This window comes from Mauremys mutica, chromosome 22, assembly GCF_020497125.1.
Source record: "Mauremys mutica isolate MM-2020 ecotype Southern chromosome 22, ASM2049712v1, whole genome shotgun sequence".
Classification (NCBI taxonomy): Eukaryota; Metazoa; Chordata; order Testudines; family Geoemydidae; genus Mauremys; species Mauremys mutica.
Window position 1 is genome coordinate 23,950,286 of NC_059093.1, and position 19,116 is coordinate 23,969,401.

The 19,116-nt window shown below is 46.5% G+C and overlaps 1 non-coding gene across 1 annotated transcript; it reads right to left on the reverse strand.

Annotated features, from left to right (window-relative positions):
- Positions 1-902: 902 nt before the first annotated feature.
- On the reverse strand, positions 903-974 carry TRNAE-UUC. The gene has a single exon. It is a non-coding gene; the product is annotated as a tRNA-Glu (tRNA).
- Between the last annotated feature and the right edge of the window lie 18,142 nt (positions 975-19,116).

The following is a 19,116-nucleotide window of genomic DNA, read 5'->3' on the forward strand; positions in this document are numbered from 1 at the left end:
CATTCACTGCGGTGCAATGGGGTCACTGGTTCCATGGCTGAACAGCAAAGAATCACTCCCAGTTTCCCTTCTATCGGCAGCAGGATTAGCCTGTGTCAGTGGTTAATGAGGTGGATTTAGTTGTAGATTGTTATTCATTCCCCACCTTGACAATTCACACAGTCCCTTTCCCATGCAGATTCCCAGCACCTCAGTGATCCTGGTAGCAGGGGTTGGGGCCTGAGATTTTCAGGGTCCTTTTTCCCCTCCACCTGGAGTGAACTCAGCTTTTCCCCCATCCCAGACAATCCATGAAATGACAACAGGGGCATAAAGAAAGAGGGGAGGGAACATCTCACGGCCAGGGCTGGATGTGCCCAGGGCCCCCGGCTTGTCCATTGTTTCCATGGAATTTGGCCCCCAGCTTTGCACAAGAGACAGAGAAAGATCTTGCTGTTCCTGTGTCTGTGCAAGGAAAATTGTGCTTCCCTAGGAAAGAGAGGAGGGAAATGGTCCCATGATGGGACAATATCCTCAGGATTAAGACCTAAGGACTCAGGCTGAGAACTGATAGAACTGCACTGATCTGGGATTTAACAAATTGTCTTTCATGGAGCAGGGCCAGTTCCAGTGTTTTTGCCACCCCAAGTGGAAAAAAAAATAAAAAAGCTGCAATCAACAGTAGCTCTACCTCTGCCACTTTTGGCAGCAAGTCCTTCCCTCCAAGAGGGACTCAGAGGGCCAGACCTGCCTTTGTGCCTCCCATTTCCACTGATCACCCCAGGAACCTGCTTGCTGCGCTGGTGCCTGGAGCCAGCCCTGCCATGGAGACACTGGGAAGATGGGGGAATCAGGAAAAAAACATGGATTTGTTTACATTGCAAGTGAAGAATAACTGAAGCTTTTTCAGTCTAAAGTCACTTTTCCCTGACTGGGAATTGAACCCAGGCCTTGGCAGTGAAAGTACCAAATCCTAACCACTAGACCACCAGGGAGGTGAAATATGATTTTTCTTCTCACTTATGTTACACTTTCTTAGGCTACTTTCTAGCCACTTTCTGAAACTGCTCCATTGTCCATTCCCTGAGGGACTGGGAGCAGAGTGCAGGAACCCCTGTGCTCAGGGTCACAACCTGAGACCAACCCAAGTCACTGAAACAAACTCAAATGATGCTTCCTCCAGCAGGATCACAGAGCAATACAAAAAAACCCCATGAGGAACAATCCTCCTCTGCCTTCATTTACCCCATCGCAACCCTCTCAGCAGCCGACTCTTGCAGGAAGGACACTGAGCTGATAGGAGCTCTGGCACAGAGACCAAGGGAAGGGTGTTGCTCCCCCTGGGTGTGAGCTGATTACATTCTGACTCTGTGTAACAGGGCTCTGAGCTTTGCCATCTTCTGAGTGCTGAGCCCCCTGGACCTTCTGCTGGGACCATGGGGATTGCACAACAGCTGCAAGCCCTTTTCCCGTCTCCTTGTCCTCCTCGGCTTCCCCAGACTTTCCCCACAAATGGTTCTATCAGACGCTGGAGGGATCTAAGGACCTGCAGGTTTCCCGAACCCACCTCTTAAGGCAAACAGTGATTCCCTTCTCTGACACTCCTGGGCCAGGCTTCTTTTGAGTTTTTCCACAGGGGACCTGATTCCCTGTGAAAATGTGTGTGTGGTATGTGGGGAACTCAGACTCAGACTCTCCCCCACTAGATGAGTCCAACAGCACCTCCCCTTGGTGGGAGAATCCTAAATTCCACCCTCCCACCCTGGTTACTCTGACCAGCTGATGGCGACAGCATGCTAAATCAACCCCAGCTCTCTGGTCTAGAAAGCAGCATTTAACCAGCCTTGTGACAGCTCCGGTTTGCTAGCTGGAGACATAACGAACCAGGAAAGAAGGCAAATGTCAGACAGGGAACCTCAGCTCACAAATAAACACCCTCAGGCTCCTCCTACACTGCGACTGGGCAGTTGACTGACTTTAAATCTAGCTAGCTCAGTTGGTAGAGCATGATGCTCTTAATCCCACCATCATAAATCCAAGCCCCACAGTGGGTGGTAGCGACAGCCCTTAGGTGTCACTCTTCTGCTAATAGTCACAGACCAAAATGAAACAAACTCTCTATGCTCTTTGGCAGGTCATGTTTCTTCCTCTCGCTGAGCTTCAGTGTCGAAGAAAACTCAGTTCTCGCTTATGTTTAGGTGCAGCAAAAACAAATACTTTATTATAATACTCTAGTGAACACAAGAGGGAGAGAGTGTCAGGAACTGGGTTGCCCCTTGTCCTGAACAGATCTCTCTCAATTAGTAAAACAATCATAACAATCTTTATACCTTCTTAACAGACAGTGGCTAGCAAACTTGCAGACAGTAAAAGTAAACATTTGCATTTGTTTATACATAAGCCTATTCATTATCTTATTTGTCTGCAATACCAGAACAGAAAACAAGACTGCAATTCACAAGGTCATAACGACTTTTCACACAATTCACTCTGCACCAGATACAGGGTAACAGCTTAACCTCTGCTAATTAGCTAACATACATTAAGATCCCTTCAAACCTTTATTAATTAATTCTTGGCCTCCACATTCCCCCCTTTTGTACTTCTAGTACAACAAATACCTCAAATCTCAATTTGCATTAAACCATGGATTTCAGAGTCCACAGGAGACATCCCAACCTTAGGGGTTTTCATGGGATGTAAGGACAATGCATGATTAGCATGAACATGAAAAGTAGTATTACTATCATTACGTCCTTTACAACAACAACAACAATAACATAATCCCACACCAACTAACAACACTACAAACAATAACATCCCCATAGGAATAAAATAATGGGGTTGTCGTACAGTTTTGGTAACAAAGCACAATACATCAAACTTAGTACATAAAGTAGAAACTCTATAAGCGGAATGAAAGGCATTCTGCTCAGCATGATATATATTCTGAAGCATGTGAATTTGCCCCTGCAACTCAGAGATTCTGCGAACCTCTGGCAACAATGAAAGCAAATTCTGAAACCGATCAGGTACTATCCTAGTCCAATTAAAATATACCTGAAATCTAAGAGCTACATGTAACATTCTATCTGCAGGCCAGTAAATAATATGATTGCCTGCAGCAGTGGTAAGATTAATATGTATATCTTGTAACGTGGTGGCATTAATGTACACACAGCTATCATTAGCCTGAAAAAGTGGGTGTCCTGTAAGGGTAGTCCCTTGACCTTTACCCTCCCAGCAAATATTGTCATAAACAGTGACAACTTCCCCTGGCTTCAGTTATATTCAGTACCATCTCTCTCAATAAATTCTGGGTCAGAGAACTAAGGGCGGAAATGACATGTAACTCACCCACTCCGGTTCGCACTTGTGTCAGCTGTGCCCCAGAAATCAGGCCAGTGGCCTTCTCTAATTGGCCCAATTTCTCATCATGCTCCTGGGTCTTAAAAATATTCCAAACAGCAGCTGCAGAATTGGCCCCATCCCACAAGGATCCGGCTAGATCCCTCTTCTTTCTAGAGGAAATAACCCAGGCCCTCAGTTGTGCTAATCTAATGGCAGCCCCTTGGGAACAATTTGGATATGTAGAGGTGATGTGAAAACTAGATAAAGGCAATGTAAACTTCACAGTCCCTAGTGTAGTGTTTAGTACAGTCCACCGATATTCTGGCACATTTCCCCTCAGCGTAGGTCTATACCACATCTGTTGGTTGTAGACCTGCATATATTTCTGAGAGGCATTAATATCAATAGCATAAGAGGGAGTGTATTGCAATAAAGTACAAGTCACATTATCAGTCACTGGAATGGTCTCAAGACAGGTAAAATTTCCAGTAGTAGAACAAACTCTTTGGGTAGTCGTTTGATTATTCACTAATTGGGTAACCAAATAACAATAAGGGCCTCTTTCAGGAAACATAGCACAAATTCCAGGAATAACCATCATATCTACTTCACTATGGAATCCATCAATTTCATATCTAAAGGCTAGGGGCTGATCTGCAGTAATATTATGGATCTCTATTGCCACTGAGCCATTTGTTTTCCACTCAATGGTTCTCTCATATGAAGTCTGTTGAACTTTAAAAAATAGGCTTTCTGAGCAATATTCTAATAAATCACTAAGATGGGAAGGTCTGGGCCAACGAATCTCATTAGAATATACAATTTCGTTTACATCCGGATAAATTACAGAAGTGACGGCCAGGGTTGAGGGGCCAGTGGGGGTAACCTTTGTGGTAGCAAGGTGCTTTTGGTAGTCATCATCTGAAAGCCAATTAGGGAGGGCAGTACATCCCCAGGGTACTTGTCCATAAGCACAGAGCCCTGCCCCTGGAAGAAATCCAAGCCACCATTGAACCCCACACGCCCAAGCACGCTCCCCACAGTTCCCTCCTTGCCAATAAACGATGCTTCGTTTCTTCCACCAGGGCCAGTTCATAATGTCTCTTTTAGTCAGGAATCCCTGGACTCTGGAGGAGTTTGCAGAACGAATGCATCTTCTCCTCTTCCCCAAAAACAATCGTGCTCTAGCATGATAAAGGGAAGAGGGTTGTAATGTGGGAATACCTTTAGAAAAATCCAAAGGCACAGTAGGTCCGTCAGAGGACAAGGGAGAGGTTTCTAGCACGTCACCTTGTCCTCTTCTTCCGCTGTCCAGCAGGTGCAGCAGGGCTAGAAGAAGGAGCACGTTGATCATCAGTAGGTGTGGCCTCCCGAGGTGGAGGGGTCTTTTTGCAGTGCGATGCATGGGTCCAGGCAGGTAGTCCTTGACACTTCACAGCAGTGTTGGTAGTCAACAGGACTTGGAAAGGGCCTTTCCAGCGTGGAGCCAGGGCAGTCTTTCGTTGATGGACCTTTATGTAGACCCAGTCTCCCGGTTCCAACGAGTGGCAAGGTTGCACAGGATCCTTCGGTAAGGCTTCCTTCACCTGTGTATAAAAAGACTTAACACATTTCATTAGTGCCTGACAATACTTAAGCATTATATCATCCATCAAATGAATGTCCATCTGAGCTAAGGTCAGTGGGGGTGCAGTTGGTAGTCGCATTGGGCGCCCCGTCAAAATCTCATGAGGGCTGAGTCCAGTCTTTCGATTGGGAATGGCTCTCATACTCATCAGTGCCAATGGAAGGGCATCTGGCCACTTTAAGTTCGTTTCAGCACAAATCTTGGCCAGTTTATTTTTTAAAATCCCGTTCTGGCGTTCCACTGTCCCAGCAGATTGTGGGTGATGAGGGCAGTGAAGGTTGTGTTGGATCTGCAAAGTTGTACATAACTCCTTTACAATCTGTCCAGTAAAGTGAGTTCCACGATCACTGTTGATACTCACAGGAATGCCAAAACGAGGGACAAAATCCTTAAGCAGAAGTTTCACAACAGTCCTGGCATCTGCCTTCCTGCAGGGAAAAGCTTCAACCCAATTGGTAAATACATCAACTAAAACCAATACATATTCATAACCACAACATTTAGACATTTGAATAAAATCAATCTGAATATTTACAAAAGGTCCCCAAGGAGGAGGGTGGGCTGCTCGCATAGCTTTAACAGCTTTACCAATGTTGTGTTGTTGACAAATCACACAGTGTTGACAGTAGGAATGGGCAACAGAAGGGAAAATGGGTGCAAACCAATCTCGGGCAACTGCAGCAACCATCCCCCCTTTGCTCACGTGTGCCATCCCATGGTATATGCGAGCAAGATAGGGCAATAACATCTTTGGTGCCACCAGGCGACCATCCGGGGCACGCCAAAGATTATCAGAATGTAAAATGCAGCCAGCAGCACTCCAAGAGTGCTTCTCAGTTCTTGATGTTGCCTCCTGGATCTTAGCCAGATCGTCAAGGGAGGCCAGTGAAGGCTGCTCTATCAGTACACAGGAATGTACAGCCTGAGGTGCAGAAAGAGCCGCTGTCCTAGCTGCAGAGTCAGCTAGAGCATTCCCACGGGTAACTTCATCATGAGGGGTCTTGTGAGCAGTACATTTAACAACAGCTATAGCTTTAGGCAACAAAAGAGCATCCAAAAGAGCAGAAACATAAAAACCATTCTTAATAGGAGAACCAGTGGATGTAAGGAAGCCTCTATATTTCCAAAGCAATCCAAAATCATGAACCACTCCAAAAGCATAACGAGAATCTGTATAGATAGTGACCGTTTGATCTCTAGCCAGAACACAAGCTCGAGTCAAAGCCACCAGTTCAGCTACTTGCGAGGAAAACACTGAAGAAAGGAAAGCACTTTCAACAACAGCACAGGTAGTGCAGACAGCATAACCAGCAACTAATGTACCCTTAGAATCTCGCAAGCACGAGCCATCCACAAAATAAAGGAGATCAGGATTCTGCAAAGGCACATCCAGTAAATCATCTCTAGGACGAGTAAGAACAGACGTTACAAACACACAATCATGTGGGGTTCCATCTTCAGGCCCAGGCAACAAAGAGGCTGGATTAAGAACAGGGCAACGAGCCAAAGTAATATGAGAGGAAGAAAGCAAAACCAGTTCATATTTGATAAGACGAGAAGCGGATAAATGCTGCGTCCTAGATTTCAACAAGAGTGCAGCCACAGCATGCGGAACACACACACTCAAAGGAGAACCCAATACAATAGATTCAGATAACTGAACAGAAAGGGCCGTTGCCGCTACAGCCCGTAAACAAGGGGAAAATCCTACCGCCACAGCGTCTAAGGCAGTACTGTAGTAGGCAATTGGACGGTGTTTGTCCCCGTGCTTTTGCGTTAGTACAGCCAAAGCAAACCCATTACGCTCATGACAGAAAAGAGTAAATGGTTTAGTATAATCAGGAAGTCCCAGGGCCGGAGCAGTAGATAGTCTCTGTTTAATAGCAACAAAAGCGCTCTCAGCCTCTGGGGGCCAAGGAAGAGGTTCAGGGGTACCAGACTTAGTCAGATCCTGTAAGGGTTTAATCACTGTTGCATAACCTAAAATCCACTGCCTGCAATATCCAGTCATGCCCAGAAAAGTACGCATGTGAGAAACAGTACTAGGCCTAGGCATATTTAAAATAGCTGAAATACGAGAGTCTGATAAATGACGCTTGCCATGAGAAATATCATGACCAAGATAATGAACCTTGGGTTGACACAGTTGGAGTTTCTCTCGGGATGCTTTGTGACCTTTGGCAGCTAAAGCAGTTAAAAGAGTCAGAGTATCAGTTTTAGAAGAGTCAAAAGAGAAAGACGCCAGTAAAAGGTCATCCACATATTGTATAAGTACTGATTTTCCAGGGAAAACCACATCATCCAGATCCTTCTTCAGGATCTGAGAAAACAGGGAGGGAGATTCAGTATACCCTTGGGGTAACCTGGTCCAGGTATACTGACATCCTTTATAAGTAAAGGCAAACAAATACTGACTATCTGGGTGAATTGGAATGGAAAAAAAGGCTGAACACAAATCTACAACAGAGAAATAAGTGGCTGACGGTGGAATACAAGAAAGAATAGTAGCTGGATTTGGAACCACTGGAAAAGAAGGCAAAACCACAGCATTAATAGCGCGAAGGTCTTGAACAAACCGATAGGTATTCCTTCCTGGCTTCTTTACAGGAAAGATAGGAGTATTACAAGAACTAATAGTGGGAACAATAATACTCTGTTGCAATAAAGATTCTATAACCGGAGCTATGCCTGCCACTGCTTCAGGACGCAGTGGGTACTGTGGAATCCTTGGCAAAAGCTTAGCAGGGTCCACAAGAATTTTAACCAGCTCGGCTGTTCTAATCTGTCCCACTTCATTTGCATGACGAGACCAGAGATGGGGGGGCACTTGTGACAACAAATGCACAAGGTCAGGGCTGAGTGGAGACTTCGACGCAGCTGGCTCGGATATATGGAGTGTAGCCAACACCAGGTTAGTATTCTCATCAGGAACCTGTAAGAATACGCCATCTGGTGTACAGTAGATGGTACAACCTAATTTACACAACAGATCTCTTCCCAGCAAATTCACAGGAGAAGTAGAACTGAGTAGAAAGGAATGTTTATCTTCTAGAGGGCCAAGACAAATTTCAAGGGTACTGAGACAGGATGCGAAACAGGACAGTTTGAAATGCCCACAGCATTAACAGACAAAGCGGACAAAGGAACAGAGGGAAACTCCGAGGATCTCAGAGCAGACCTACTAGCCCCAGTGTCTACAAGACAAGTAACAGATTTACCAGCAATATTACAATCAACAAACGGGCCTTCTTGATTGATAGAAATTAAAGGATTCATGATGCAGTTACGTTCCCTCAGGCTGTCCTAGTAAGGGGTTCCTTGTGGGGAGAATACAGGTGCTTCAGGATTGGGGAACTGAGTAGGATTTTGAGCAAATCGATTTGGACACTCATTTCTCCAGTGTCCCTCCTGACCACACAAGTGGCATGCAGTGCTCCCAGTCGGGGCAGGATTCTGGGCAGGATATGAGGAACCTCGTCCCATACCTCTCCCACGACCTCGTCCCCGTCCTCTTCTCATTCCCCCACGACCCCTATTCTGATAAGTTTGTAACTGTAAAGCCATAAGTTTTGTTTCACTGGTTTCTTTCTTCTGGTCTATGCAAGCTGTACAATGATTTGCAACTGTCACCAATTCTGAAAGGGGTTTAGTTTGCCAGCCAATACAAATAGTTCTCAATGGTTGCTGAACTTTTGGCAAGAGTCCCTGAACAAAAGCAGCTCCCACCGCTTCCCTGGCATTATCAGCTGGATCAGTAATTCCCGAATGCTGTTCAAAGACCTTAGTCAGTCTATCAAGATAATCAGCAGGGGATTCTCCCTTATTTTGTTTACAATTTGCAATCTTGGTCCAATCTGTTTTCTTAGGACAAACTTCTGAAATAGAGGTCAAGAGACGATTCCTAGCCTCTGTCAAAGCATCCTCAATACCAGGGTCGGCATCAGGCCAAGCCGCCTGTCTGTTAAGGCGTTGCTGTACTTCGGCGGGCAGTACAGCTCGTAAAAGTTGATTAATATCTGCCCAAGATGGATTATAGCACTGAATCACTGTCTGGAGCTCTTCTCTAAACTTTACTGGCTCCTCCCTGATTTTAGGAAATTCTTTCACCAAGTTTCTAAGATCTCCAGGTGTCCACGGGGCATGTACCTTAATTAACCCCCCTATCGCTCCAGCTCCAGGCAAGTCCCTTAAAGGAGCCTGGAGTGCCTGTGTCGTGCTTCTAAGAAAGTAGCCGGCATGGTTATTAGCAGAAGCAGGGTTAACCGGACTACTGGTGTCAGTCAGTAGGGAAGAAGATAATTCTTCCGAAGAAGGAGAATGAACAACTTGTGCAGTTGATAATTGCGGCGACGAAACAATTACTGCCTGCACAGCCCGAGAAGGGGGGGGCCGAGGGGGAAGCCTGCTGCGGCTGTGGAATGCTGCTAAAAAAATCCACTATATCTTCTGTAGTCTCCTCCTCACTTTCAGGTTTAACTAATTGAGGATAAAGAGAAGCAGAGGGCTGCACTGAAGCAGGAAGACATTTGGATGTCTGACATTTAAGTTTTAAATCTTGTACTTCAGTTTTTAATTTCTCCTGGGAGTCCTTCAGACTCCGCACCCGAGACTCATGGAGTCTCTTTGTTGCTTCCTCCCACCAAGACAGAAACTGCTCGCACTGCGCAGCAGAGGTGTGTGATTTAAGGGCTTCACGGAGGCATGTAAGTTTATCTAACTCAAAGGTACCTTCTAATGGGCATTGTTTAAATGAATTTTCACGCGTGTACAGATTCCAATCATTTAAATACCTGCAGGTTTTAGGACCATAATGTACGTACATGTAATATGCTGGGGTACCCTTAGGGGGTAAAGTGGAAAGTTTAGACTGTTCCCCCCCCATGTTCCAGTCACACCAACTGAAGGGGTCCCTGTCCGCGCTAGCGGACCAGAATCTAAGAATCCCTCCCTACAGGGCACTCACGTACAGGAGAGACTCACAAGAAAGACTACGACCCTCGTACATCTCCTTTCAGCAAAGAGCGTCGGCTAAAGACTCCATTTCCGGGAGATAAACCCGCATACTCTAATTGCATCCAGGGAGACGATCAGATTGTCAGTAGCCCACACAGAAGGGAAAGGGAGGGAAAATGGGTTCACACACTCCTAGACCCAGGCAGCTTCCTCGCCGGACTATGCCAAGCTGAGTCAGCCCACCGTGGGTCGGATCTCCTAAAGATCCACTAGTTACTGGGCTTGCGTTAGACTACTCCTGATCATTAGCAATCGCTTCACAGGGCAATCTGGGCGTCTTCCAGCAACGAACACTCACACAGGTATACACACACACACACACACACCAAGGCCTCTTTTCCTCTATTTAACCCTTTTTTAACCTTTTTAAAAAAATTTTTTCTTTTTTTATTTTATTTTATTTTTTTTTTTTTTAACCAAGATGCATCATTACCTGGTCCGGACCAATACCATGAGGCGGTATGACAACCCCTCTTGAGGCGGTAAAAACCCCTCAGCACCGGTGCATTCTAATGCATTACCTTATGCATTACCTGTTGGCCAACTCAGCAGTTCCCAGTACTGCTATAAACTAACCTTATTGGGGCCTCTCCCCAATACCACTCTGCATTTGATCCTGCTGCACAGTCAAAAGTTCAGATGGCGTGAACCCAACAGAAACAGACGTCCCCCACAGACAGTCCTCCTCCGATACCCCAATAGAGATTTCAAAAGGTCTCTTACCTCTATTGTGGCGCCATGGGGTTCGAAGGGGAACGATCCGTAGCAGCCGTCTGTGTGTCCGTGGGCGTTGCCATCCCGGACGAGCCCCCAAATTGTCGAAGAAAACTCAGTTCTCGCTTATGTTTAGGTGCAGCAAAAACAAATACTTTATTATAATACTCTAGTGAACACAAGAGGGAGAGAGTGTCAGGAACTGGGTTGCCCCTTGTCCTGAACAGATCTCTCTCAATTAGTAAAACAATCATAACAATCTTTATACCTTCTTAACAGACAGTGGCTAGCAAACTTGCAGACAGTAAAAGTAAACATTTGCATTTGTTTATACATAAGCCTATTCATTATCTTATTTGTCTGCAATACCAGAACAGAAAACAAGACTGCAATTCACAAGGTCATAACGACTTTTCACACAATTCACTCTGCACCAGATACAGGGTAACAGCTTAACCTCTGCTAATTAGCTAACATACATTAAGATCCCTTCAAACCTTTATTAATTAATTCTTGGCCTCCACATCAGTAAAACATGAAGAGAAACCAAATTGACATTTGCATCCTCTGTTAAGAGAGGATTTTCTCCTCTTCCATTCTACCCCAGGCAAGAAGAGGGGATAATAACCATTTAACAGATGATTGCAGAAAGAAAAGTTTGGTCATTATAAATAGGATGATGATCAATTGTTCTCCATGTCCACTGACGGTAGGACAAGAAGTAATGGGCTTAATCTGCAGCCAAGGAGATTCACGTTAGATGTTGGGAACAGCTTTCTAACTCTGAGTGTAGTTAAGCTCTGGAATAGGCTCCCAAGGGTGTCTGTGGAGTCTCTGTCCTCGGAGGTTTTTAAGAACAGGTTGAACAAACCTCTGTCAAGGATACTCTACATATACTTGGTCCTATAGACAACCTGTTCTGGCTCTGGTTCCCTCCTTCTGCTCTCTGCCTGGGCCGGCTGCTGTGGGCACTTGACCCCACATGGCCCTGACGCATCGTCTCTGCTTGGCCCTGCCTCAGCAGAGAGGGCTGGATTTCATGACCTCTCCAGGGCCCTTGCAGCCGTACAGCTCTATAATTTGATGCCATCACAATATAATATAAACAACAACAAAAGTGGAAACACCCCAATCTAACATCTAACCATTCAGCGTGAACTGACATTCCACAGCACAAAGTGACAACACGTAGGAGTGCAAAGCCCAACAGTTCAGCACCATGCAAATGAACGCCCCATGGGGCAAATGACACACTGCAAAAGAGCTCAGCTCAAACCAATGCAACACAAGGCGGTGCAAAAACAATACAACACGAAACAACGCGTCAGAGTGCAAAGTGACACTGTGCAAAACAGCTCAGCGTGGATCAACGACACAGCACAAACCCTCACAACAGAATCATATAGAAAGGTAGGGTTGCGAGGGACCCCGAGAGTCAGGGCCAAGTCTCCCTAGGCCACCCCTGACAGGTGTTTGAAGAACAGGGAAACAAAGGGCACCACGAACTTATGTTTTGTGGATGAGTCAAGAAAAGGGAGTAGCATTGTCCCCCTCGGGTAGCCCCTGTTCAATTCCAGGTCAGAAAGCAAAACTCTTCTGCAAGAATATCCAAAAAATGTTGTGTTTCACTTCTCTTCATAAGTACAGTTGTGTGGCAATTAAATGATGACTCTAAAGTTTCATAAAAGTGTGGGAAATACGGACGTATCTGAGGAAATGGCTTGGAATGAAGGAAGACAAAAAATTGATGGGTCGAGAGAACAGGTCCTGTTTCCCCCTGGTCTGGAGCTTCTCTCACAACTACTGGAATAGAAAAGCTAAGCAAATGGGGTTCTATTGTTCCAAAGGAGATTGAAGTGAGGCCATTTTCTCTGGATAGAATTAATGGTCATGTCAGGAGTGGGATGTGAAACCACGTCTCTATGCAGAGACCAGAACACCCAAGGGATTGGAAAAAAAGAGCCTTATTGCTAGCACTTTAGACCAGTCCACCATCTTGATACTACAAAGAATGTGACTTATGAACCCTAGTTTTCATTAATAGTTGATGAACTCTTTAGGGAGGCCGAGATGGCACATCTCTTTCAACTCCTAGAGACCTTCTACAGCACAGCTGAATTTTGGACACACTCACCCAGATCTAAAGTTACACGTTTCCTGGAGCTCCATGAGTTCTGTGGTGTTGTAATCTCCCTGCTCACGTTTTAAGTGAACAAAAGATGGGTGCTGGCATTCTGAGACAGTAATGGTGAACCTCAAAATCCTGCCCTGGGGGCCAGACAGTTAAGCAACAAGCACCCACAACCTCTACCTTGATAGCCAGGGCCGGCTCCAGACCCCAGCGCGCCAAGCGCGCGCTTGGGGCGGCATTTTGCCGGCAGGGCGGCAGGCGGCTCCAGTGGACCTTCCGCAGTCATGCCTGCGGAAGCTCCACCAGAGCCGTGGGACCAGCGGACCCTCCGCAGGCACGTCTGCAAGAGGTTCCCCCGGAGCCGCGGGACTGGAGACCGGCAGTGCGCCCCCTGCAGCATGCCACCCTGCTTGGGGCAGCCGGATTCCTAGAGCCACCCCTGTTGATAGCATCCTGTCTGGGAACAACTCACTTACCAACAGCTGGGTTGTGACATCTTCATTTCTTTGTTGTTCTACCACTGTAGTCCCCACTTTCCTATTGCTTGTCTGTATAATCTCTGTCTGGCGCTGTGATTGTTTCTATCTGCTGTATAATTAATTTGTTGGGTGTAAACCAATTAAGGCGGTGGGGTATAATTGGTTAGATAATCATGTTACAATATGTTAGCATTGGTTAGTTAAATTTCAGTAAAATGCTTGGTTAAGGCATAGCTAAGCAGAATTCAAGTTTTACTATATAGTCTGCAGTCAATCAGGAAGTAAGGGGGGAATGGGAATGGGAATGGGGGTGGGGGAATAGGAAGAGGAACAGGGACACAGGCAAGCCTCTGTGGTGTCAGAGCTGGGAAGGGGGATCCTGAGGAAGGAAATTGGAATCATTGCTTGCTGGAAGTTTACCCCAATAAACATTGAATTGTTTGCACCTTTGAGCTTCATGCATTGCTGCTCTCTGGTCACGCGAGAAGGATCAGGGAATGGGAGGGTGATGGGATAAACCCTCTAACAAGTACATCTTTCAGGGTGTGAAAAACCCCAGAACCAGTATAATTAAGCTGACCTAAGCCATGGTTAGCTAGTGCTAAATGAAAGGAAAGATTGTTCTGCCAATGCAGCTGTTACAGGGATGGAAAACCCCTCCCCTCTCTGTAGCAACTGTCTACTCCACAGTGCTACAGCAGTACTTTAAGGCTGTGGCTACACTTAGCGCTTCAAAGCGCTGCCGCGGTAGCCTGCCGTGGCAGCGCTTTGAAGCGCTAAGTGTAGTCAAAGCACCAGCGCTGGGAGAAAGCTCTCCCAGCGCTGTCCGTACTCCACCTCCCTGTGGGGAATAACGGACAGCGCTGGGAGCCGCGCTCCCAGCGCTGGTGCTTTGACCACACTGGCGCTTTGCAGCGCCGCAATTTGCAGCGCTGGAGAGGGTGTGTTTTCACACCCTGCTGCAGCGCTGCAAATTTGTAAGTATAGCCAAGCCCTAAGTGTAGACAGCTTTAGAGTGAGACCAGATCTGGCTCCATGGATGCTCAGGCACTAAGACAACAGCAATTACAATACACTAATGCTTCCATAGTTGGCAGGATTCAAACCTGCATGAGAAGACCCCAATGGATTGCTAGTCCATTGCCTTAACTATTCAGCCACAACTACTTGATGTACAGCTGTTTCACTACACAATGTTTCTGTTCTCACAGAATTGTCACTTCAAATTGCTCAGACCAGCTCCCCCAGCACACTCACGGCTGTGCATTAGTGTAAGTGTGTCCATGGCTGAACAGCAAGAGTTCCTGCCCATTTCCCTTCCGGCTGGAGCATGATGAGAGTGTGTTTGTGTTAATGACATTGCTATAGGTTGTTGTTTATTCCCCACACTGACAATTCAGACAGTCCCTTTCCTGTTCAAATCTCCACCATATCATTCCAATAGCCGGGGTCAGGATTTCTCTGGGGCACTGAAATGTTTCAGGGGGTTGTTGTGTGAGCTCAGCCTTGCATTCCATCCCTGATATTTCATGGACTAACAACAGCAGCAGAAAGAAAGAGCCGAGCCAATATCTCCCTGGCAGGGATGCAGGTGGCCATGTCCCCTCTGTCTGACCATTGCCATTGCAGGAGAGAAGGTTTCAATGGAATCGAATGCCCTGGCTCAGACAAGAGACACAGGGAGGTTTTTGCTGTTCATGGATCTGTGCAAATGAAATTGTGTCTCTGTGAAATTGAAGCGGGAAATGAAACATCCACATGGTGGCCCAGTGCCTTAAGGAATGTGGGTGAGGGACTCTGGCTGAGAAATTATTTAACAGGAATTGGTATCAATGTATTGCCCTGATTAAAAGCTATGGCTAAAAGGCAGCCACTGTTGTTAGTACTTGAACCTGCGTGGAGACACCCGAGTGGGTATCAAGTCCATTGCCTTAATCAGGGATAGTCAATTATTTTATCAAGATCCAAATTTCTTGGTCAAGGTCTAGTCAATGTCTAGACAGCAGAGAAAATAATACACTGATGATAATAAGAAGTATATAGAAAGATTTTGCAGTCACTATGGGCATAACTATGATGATTGTTTCGTGTTTCACTCTTAATATCTGGCACCACCACTGCCTTTCCCTTTAGTCTTGTAGTTAACAAAGGGTAAAACTAAACATCACTTCAGATACAAGGGAGTGTTTGTGTTAATTCCTGTTAGCTACACAGGGGTTTGATGTAGCTGCTTTCAATCCTCCGGCTCTGCCAGGATAAGTAACATTTCAGGGTGTCACTGAACTGAAGGAGGGAGATCATTTTTTGACATATTACGCCTCCTCTTAAAGGTGTTTGTCTGGCTGGCAGCCCTGGTTCCCAGGTCTCTCCTGAGGGAAGAAAGTTTCTGTGCAAAATACCAAAACTTTTAACAGAGAGGAGGGAAAGGCCATGGCCACATGATGGGGCCAGTATATACCACAACATGGTTCTTCCATGTGTGATGACTCTGAACACGGACTGATCTCCACTCCCTTGGATTTGAAGAGATGTTTAGTTGTGCACTTGGGAACCTATAAGGCTGAAGAAGTTTTATGGATGGTGACACTACGACTGAAGGGTTATTTAATGTTGTAGAAATTGTTAAAAACACTGAGCTTCAACTGGAACTGCCTGTTATTAAAGGCTGGTTTCCCCACGTCAGTTCCACAAGCTCTGCTAGAAACACCCTGGGTTCTCTCCTGCCTCGGTGGGAACTGGAGGGAATCATCCCCTGCTGCCCTTGGCTCCAGGCTGGTTTTTCTGGGGAGGGGACGTGGAATTGATTTGTTTGCTGTTGAGAAGGGAGCCGGGCCAATTCTCATGGAACGAGAACTCCCAGCATCTTCCCAGCCCAGCCCAGGCTGCTGCCCTGTCCCAGCCTTTGTTCCCCTGGGGGCCCTGCGTGTTTGACTCTAGAGCAGGCCGGGAGCAGCAGCTGAGGCAGAGGACAGCCTGGGCCGGGCACATAAGAAGGAGTTTAGCAAGCAAAAAAGGTAAAATGGCAGTGGAGTATTACCTTGGACTCGACGGCATTTCTCCATTGGTCTGTCTGCTTTGGGGCAGGGACAATAACACGTCCTGCTGCATTCGTTATTTCAAAGGGCAGTTTAGGATTTTCATTCTCACACACGGTGCACAAAGCAGGACTCAACCTTTGCTGTAAACTAAACGAGCTGCCCACAGATTCTGGCAGCCACAATGAGCATTTGGGTGAGAGCTCAGACCTGCCCCTGTCCCAGAGGGAGACAGGGGTCATCTGTGTGGGGACTGGACCACTGACCTATCAGCTCTTAACTCCCAAACGTTCAGTAACTCTATTATCAGTGTCCGTGAATGTAATTTAAACCATAAGGAAAACCACACAGGGTCAGACCAAAGGCCCATCTAGCTCTGAAACTTGTCTTCTGACAGTAGCCAATACCACGTGCCCCAACAACCAGTCAACAAGGCACCACTGGGAGTTGAATCCAGGATCTCCTGTTTACGAAACAGAGGCTTTAGCCAGCTAAGCCATGGTGCCTGTGGGTAACTCAAACACACTGTCTGCCCACACCTGACTTCCTGCCACCGCCACCGGGGCCTGATAAGCTTTGCTTGTGTTTGGATTCTGCAAAGCAGAGGAGCAGGTGACGTTTCCCTTACAAGTTGTGTGTGAGTTAATCTTTGGCAAGGTCTGCACTACAAAGTTGTTTCAGCAGAATTATATTGCTCTGGTGTGTGAAAAACACACAACGCTCTCTCGGTCGGTAGCTTGTGGCTGGTGTACACACTGCAATGCCATGTCTGGCGACAAAAGTGCCCTGTTTTGCTGACAAAATAAAATGACTTCAATGAGAGGTCTAGAGCTTTTTGCAGCAAACTTAAAGTAACAGAGTAAATGCTGCTGTTCATTATATCACCATAACTGGCCTTCCCAGTATCCCACAATGCCCGCTGTGAACTCATCTGCCCTGCATTCCTGCTACAGAGCCACGGGCCCCTCCCCTTTCATCGCTCTGGGAAGTTCTGACAGCTGAGCCTGCTGCTCTGCTCCGGCAGCCAGGAGCAAATCACTGCCGTGGATGCTGCTCTCTCCCGCCCTGCGAACAGAGAGCCGGGTGGTGGGAACTTCCTGTAGGGGGGCCACTGGCATCCGAACTGTGACACACCCATGACACCCCTTCCCTCGAGGAGGCTCTTACCTTCTAAACAGGGACTTCTGTTTTCTAGTAAAATCACTAAAGGGAAGGAGAAAACTCGAAAGAGGCTCCTCCTGGTGCTCACGTCCGTGAACCCGAATACTCTCTCAGTCCTCAAAGAGAGACCTGGAGAAGGAGACTTGCTGAAGCAAAGCCACAGGGGTCTCTGAGGTTTCCCTGGCCCCTCGCCCCTGTCCTGCCTGGCTGATGTCAGCATCTCTCTGTGAGGTCACCACCTCCCCACCACCTTTGACCAATAGTCTGAGGTCCTGTAAAAGGCCTTTGTGATGTCACTGCCACACCCCTCCCTTGCTGTGCTAATGTCCTGCCCCTGGCCAGGCACTTTGGAGGTTTGAGCTACTCCCTGTGGATCACCCCACTCAAGGAGCGTTCGTTCTAGGAAGCAAGCCGGCTAGACAGGAAAACATCAGACGCTGCTCCCAATGCTACACTCAGTTTTTCAGAAATTAGTCGACTTTATGGCCAGAAGAGACCATTAGAGCATCTAATCTGACCCCCTGCATATCACAGGCCTCCTGTATGACACCAGAGCTACTTTTGGGGCAAACACATTCCAGAAAGGCATCTAGTCCCCATTAGATGACATCAGGAGATGGCAAATCCACCACTTTCCTTGGTAGCTTGTTCCTGTGGTGAATCATCCTCGCTGTTGAATATTTGTGTCTTATTTCTAATATGAATTTGTCTCTTTTCACCTTCCAGCCACTGGGTCTTGTTATGCCTTTCTCTGCTCAATTAAAAAGCCCTTTAATACCCAATCTTTTGTCTCCATTAAGGCCCTTCAACGCTTCAATGAAGTCACCTTTCAATCTTCTTTTGATAAGCTAAAGAGGTTGAGCTCGTTCAATAGCTCCCTAGAAGGCATTTTTCTCCAGCCCTCAGAACACTTCGTGGCTTTTTGGTCATCAGACTCCTGAACTGCAGCTGGATGTGGTTCTTGTTCTTCTGCACAACATAGCTCCTGGAGAAGAGGGATCTGCGAATGTACATTCGTATGATACCTTTGTTTAACTGATGAAAACATAAACTAGACACTTAGAGGATTGGAACTGATTTCAGCTGATGGACAGCTTTGCTAGGTTTTTTATGCATTTGGAGAGCGAAATGTTGAGTGTTTACATTGATATCAAGCACTCCTGTATAGAGGAGCCCCTGAACATAATGGAGAATGGAAATGAAAATGTTTTCCTTTTTAAAAAAAAAAGAAAGAGGGTTATAAGAGAACACTGATGTTTGAACTGAGGACTACTTAAACTGCAGTCAAGCACTCTACCACTGAGCAATATCCCCATGACACTAAGAGTGTGGAATCGTGATCTCCAGGACTTTGAAGGACAAACCCTGATTCATCGAGCTCCTTTGCCATTCCCAGACCACAGGTGGTTTTAAAAATGGGGTTTGATTAAACTTCTTAAATGTGGCAAACACCACAGCTTGCACACCCACCAATATAACTTCTCCCAGGGCTGGTCCACACTAAGAAGCGGGGTCGAACTAGGGTACGCAAATTCAGCTACGTGAATAGCGTAGCAGAATTCGAAGTACCCTTGTTCGAACTACTCACCCGTCCAGACGCCGCGGAATCGAAGTCCCGCGGCTCCA